Source organism: Hordeum vulgare, chromosome 2H (assembly GCF_904849725.1).
Source record: "Hordeum vulgare subsp. vulgare chromosome 2H, MorexV3_pseudomolecules_assembly, whole genome shotgun sequence".
NCBI lineage: Eukaryota > Viridiplantae > Streptophyta > Magnoliopsida > Poales > Poaceae > Hordeum > Hordeum vulgare.
The window spans coordinates 426,444,073-426,450,072 of NC_058519.1; positions in this window are offsets into that span (position 1 = coordinate 426,444,073).

A 6,000-nucleotide genomic window follows, 5' to 3' on the forward strand; every position below is an offset into this window, starting at 1 on the left:
CTTGCCATGAGTCATCCAAGTCATAGTATGATCCACATCAGCATGAAAGTGGACAGTGACATAGAATTGAGCCACTACCTCAGGATCGAAGTCACAGCGAAAGGTGATGAGGTTCTCAATACCGAGATGATGTATCATGTTTAGGGCCTCTCCAAAATATGCAGGATCCCTCTGGAGATGATTGAGATCAATCCACTGTACCGGAACATAGATTATCTTCCGAGTGAGGACGACATCTTGATATGTCAGGAGTTGCTGCTTGGACCAGAACACCTCACCGCCCTTGATCTGAGCCCTCTCAGTGACATAAGGATTGAGCTTTCGGCGCCGCACAAACTCCTTGAGAGGCATAGTGTCATAGTCAATGTTGGTCTCCTTGTACTTTGATGCAGTCTTCTTGATATTGCACTTCGGAGGATTGGAACCTTCCGGTTCGTCAGGGTTGCGGTACCTCTTGGACTCAGTGTTGCGAACTGGTTTGGAATGACGGGAGCCACCACCTGAGACACGCAACACAAACACACGAAAACGACAAAAAGAAGTCATGGCAACATCCAGAACATAGGAGAAAACACAAATGGAACCAAGTAGGAGCATGCATAGAAAACAATTTGTGCACGAGCGGTAGTACCACTCAGGCAGGGCGGTAGTACCGCTCCACCAGCGGTAGTACCGCTCGGGCAAGGCGGTAGTGCCGCATGGTTATAGATCTGGTAGAACAGAATATGGATCTAACCACTATGCTGCAGATTTAAGATCATAAAGGACCAAAACTATGCAGATATTATGCAACAAAGCATATTGAGGCACTTCCCAATATCTCTCCTCCTATCCATGTACGAGACAAAATCATGCAAAACAATGAAGCCAATACATCTAGCCCCTAACCCTAGAACCAAGAACATCAACACAACTTAAGGAGGATAGGGGCAGTACCAGAGTCCATGGCACATGAAGGAGGAAGGGGGCAATCCCTCCAACTGGTACGGGAGGAGAAGCGCCGTGGAGGAAGAACAAATCTGGGGGAACTCGAGATAGAGAGGGAGTGCTCCACGAAAGATAAACAAATGGGGCAGAGAAAACTGCCCCCTCTCTTTATATACCCCCTCGAGCACAGGCAGGGCGGTAGTACCGCTCGGGCATAGAGGAAGTACCGCTTGCCACGGTAGTACCGCTCTTGTCATAGCGGTAGTACCGCTCGAGTCATGACGGTAGTACCTCATACGTCTCCATCGTATCTACTTTTCTCAACTCTTTTGCCCTTGTTTTGGAATCTAATTTGCATGATTTGAATGGAACTAACCCGGACTGACGCTGTTTTCAACAGAATTGCCATGGTGTTGTTTTTGTGCAGAAATAAAAGTTCTCAGAATGTCTTGAAAATTTACGGAGATTTTTCTGGAATAAAAGAAAAATACTTGCGCAAAGATCCACCGGAGGGGGCGTGCCAGTGGGCCACAAGTCCACAGGCTGCGGCCACCCCCTAGGCCACGCCGTGCAGGCTTGTGGGGCCCACGTGGCACCACCGCCCCCAATCTCAGCTCTATATCTTCTGTTTCGCCTGAAAAAAATCAGAGAGAAGGTTTCATCGCGTTTTGCGATACGGAGGCGCCGTCACATCCTGTTCTTCGTCTGGAGGGCAGATCTGGAGTCCATTTCGGGCTCCGGAGAGGGGAAATCGTCACCATCGTCATCATCAACCTTTCTCCATCGACAATTCCATGATGCTCTTCATCGTTCGTGAGTAATGTCATCGTAGGCTTGCTGGACGGTGATGAGTTGGATGAGATCTATCATGTAATCGAGTTAGTTCTTGATGGGGATTGATCCCTAGTATCCACTATGTTCTAGATTGATGTTGCTACTACTTGGCTATGCTTAATGCTTGTCACTAGGGTCCGAGTGCCATGATTTCAGATCTGAACCTAGTATGTTGTCGCCAATATATGTGTGTTTTAGATCCTATCTTGCAAGTTGTAGTCACCTACTATGTGTTATGACTCGGCAACCCCGGAGTGACAATAGCCGGAACCACTACCGGAGATGACCATAGTATGAGGAGTTCATGTATTCACTGCGTGTTAATGTGTTGGTCCGGTTCTTTAGTAAAAGGAGAACCTTAATATCCCGTAGTTTCCATTAGGACCCCGCTGCCACGGGAGGGATGGACAATAGATGCCATGCAAGTTCATTTCCCTAAGCATGTATGACTACATACGGAATACATGCCAACATTAGATTGACGAACGGGATCTAGTTACATATCTCTCTGTGTTATAGCTGTTACATGATGAATCATATCCTTCACACTCATCCATCACCGATCCACTGCCTACGAGTCTTCTACTACTGGTCCTCGCTACGTTACTTTGTCTAGGCTTGTCCCTTGCTACAAAAGGGATTGGGCCACTTTGCTACTGTTGTTACTCTATTGCTGCTGCTACTGCTGTTCCTTGCTACTCCGCTGTTACTTGTTGCAAGATCCTTTTCCGATACTGTTGTTGGGGAAGAATAGTTACTCATCAAATGTACCTTTTTCTGGCGCCATTGATACAACAGTTAGGAATAGTCTGCCGTCAACAGATCGTTTCTGACACCGTTGCTATCATACTACTTTGCTACTGATACTTTGCTTGCAGACACTAATCTTTCAGGTGTGGTTGAATCTGACAAACTCAACTGCTAATACTTGAGAATATTCTTTCGCTTCCGTTCTTGGCGAATCAAAAAATTTGGGTTGAATACTCTACCCGAAAACTGCTGCGATCACATACGCTTATGGGTCATCAAGGCTTTTTCTGGCGCCGTTGTCGGGGAAGCACAACTATATTCTCCGAGTCACTTTGGATTGACGTCTGCTGATCAATATGAGGAATCCGAAAGATTCAAGAACTAAAATCCTATCTTCCACTACGAGGTGAGGTAAGGAACTGCCATCTAGCTCTGCACTTGATTCACCTTCAGTTTTGAGTAAGTTTGCAACATCGCCTCCTGCTAGAAATCTTGATATGTCGCATGTGCTTGATGATGCTAGTTCTGCTGCCCATGATGCTTATGATGCTATGCTTGATACTATGCCTGATGATGCTATGCTTGATACTATGCCTGATGATGCTATGCCCGATATTGCTTTGCCACTTGGTGCCCTTGATGCACAAATTGCTAGAGCTACTGCTAGATGTGATGATACTTCTGAAACTGCTGATACTATCAAAGTAGAACCTGCTACTATGCCTGAATTGCCTGTTATGCCTGATACGCGCTATGTTATGGAGGGAGAGATAGCTGAGGATTTTCTTGCGTGTAAGGATAGCTATGTTGTTGAGAAACTTCTGCGCAAGTGGAAAGAAAAAATCTCTGAACGCTAGGATGAAATACGACCCGAAGTTTGCCACTTCGCCTATCTTTGTGACCGATAAGGATTATGAATTCTCTGTCGACCCTGAGTTAATCACTCTAGTCGAATCTGATCCTTTTCACGGTTATGAGTCTGAAACGGTTGTAGCCCATCTTACCAAACTGCACGATATAGCCACCCTATTCCCTAGTGAGGAAAGGATCTGCCACTACTACATGCTCAAGATGTTTCCTTTCTCGCTAAAGGATAATGCTAAGACCTGTTTCACTTCTCTTGCTCCTGGTTGTGTGCGTAGCCCCCAGGATATGGTCTACTACTTCTCTGAAAAATATTTCCTTGCCCATAAGAAGCAAGCTGCCTTGGAGGAAATATACAACTTTGCTCAAGCTGAAGAAGAGTGTCTCCCACAAGCTTGGGGGAGGCTCATCCAGCTAATGAATGCTTTGCCTCATCACCCTCTTGAGAAGAATGAAATACTTGATATCTTCTATAATGGACTTACCGATGCCTCTAAAGACCACCTAGATAGTTGTGCCGGTAGTGTTTTTAGGGAACGAACCATAGAACAAGTTTAGATTCTGTTGAATAACATCTTGTGCAATGAGAATGCTTGGACTATTCCCGAACCACCTCCTAAGCCAACTCTGAAGAAAAGAGGTATTCTATTCCTCAGTCCTGAAGATATGCAAGAAGCTAAGAAATCTATGCGAGAGAAAGGCATTAAATCTGAAGATGTCAAAAATCTACAACCTATCGAAGAGATCCATGGTCTCGATAACCCGATACAGATAGTAGAAGTAAATTCTCTGTGTAGGTTTGATGAGAGTGATATTCCTTTTGATAAACCTGCTAGCTTATGCGTGGATGAATTTGATAACTTCGTTGCCAAACAACAGAGTTTCAATGATTATGTTAGTAGACAATTGGAAAAGAATGCTCGTATGCTTAGTCATTTAAGTGCTTGTGTGGACAGAAACGTCAATGATCTTAAACTTCTGAGTAAACATGCCTCTATGGTTACTACTTAGGTAGAACAAGTACTCAAAGCTCAGAATGACTTGCTCAATGAGTTGAATGAAAATTCCATCAGAGTCGTTACTAGAGGCGGTAGAATGACCCAGGAACCTCTGTATCCTGAGGGTCATCCGAAGAGAATTGAACAAGATTCTCAAGGAGTTAGCACTGATGCACCTAGTCATCCTAGAAATAAGAAGAAAGATGATAGGAACCTGCACGCTAGCAACCCTGTTGCTGCTACACCTGAGAGTCCAAACGATGCTTCTGTCTCTGATGTTGAAACACAATCTGGTGATGAACATGAGCCTAATGATAATATCAATAGTGATGTTCATGAAGATGCTCAACCTAGCAATGAAAAGGATGTGGAGATTGAACCTGTTGATCTTGATAACCCACAGCCTAAGAATAGAAGATACGATAAGAATGACTTCGCTGCTAGGAAGCACGGTAAAGAAAGGGAACCATGGGTTCAGAAACCTATGCCCTTTCCTCCCAAACCATCCAAGAAAAAGGATGATGAGGATTTTGAGCGATTCGTTGAGATGATCAGACCTGTCTTTCTGCAGATGCGTTTGACAGATATGCTCAAGATGTCTCCTTATGCTAAGTACATGAAAGATATTGTGACTAATAAGAGGAGGATACCTGAGATTGAGATTTCTACCATGCTCGCTAATTACACTTTCAAGGGTGGAACTCCTAAGAAACTAGGTGATCCCGGTGTGCCCACTATACCTTGCTCCATTAAAGGGAACTACGTTAGAACTGCGTTATGCGACCTTGGAGCCAGTGTTAGTGTTATGCCTCTCTCTCTCTATTGTAGACTTGAACGGGATAAGTTGACACCCACTAAAATCTCTCTGCAAATGGCCGACAAATCAACTGCTTTCCCTATCGGCATTTGCGAGGATGTGCCTGTTGTGGTTGCTAACACCACTATCTTAACAGACTTTGTTATCTTGGATATTCCCGAGGACGATGCCATGGCTGTCATCCTCGGAAGACCCTTTTTAAACACTGCAGGGGCTGTTATAGATTGCAACAGAGGCAATGTCACTTTCCATGTCAACGGTAATGAGCATACGGTGCACTTTCCGAAGAAACAATATCGAGTACATTGCATCAATGCTATCGAAAAAACTTCATCGATTCTTATTGGGAGCTTTAAATGCCCTATTCCTCATGTCAAGATGAAGTATGATTTGCTTGTTGGGGAGATACACATCCCCATTGAGGTAACCTAGTGACTATTCGAAAATTCTCCGTTTTCTTTTGCGATTCGAAAAAGTTTTGTCAAGGGGATTTGATCAACCCCATTGACGGATTTCCTTCTATGACCATGAGATGGATGAATCGAGGAGTCACAAACCTCTGTTCCAAGCTTTCACTTTAGGTTGCTAAGAAGAAAGATGATAGATTTAGTTTAGTTTTCCCTATTTTCTGTTTTAGCGTCCGGTAGAAAAGTACCCCGAAAATAAAAGTTCTCCGAACGCTGTGAAAATCAAGTGATTTATTCTGGATTTTTTGAAAAATACTGGGACAAAGAGTCTGTCTGGGGGCCACAAGCCCTAGGGGCGCGGGCACCCCCCTAGCTGCGCCACCCAGGCTTGTGGGGCCCACAG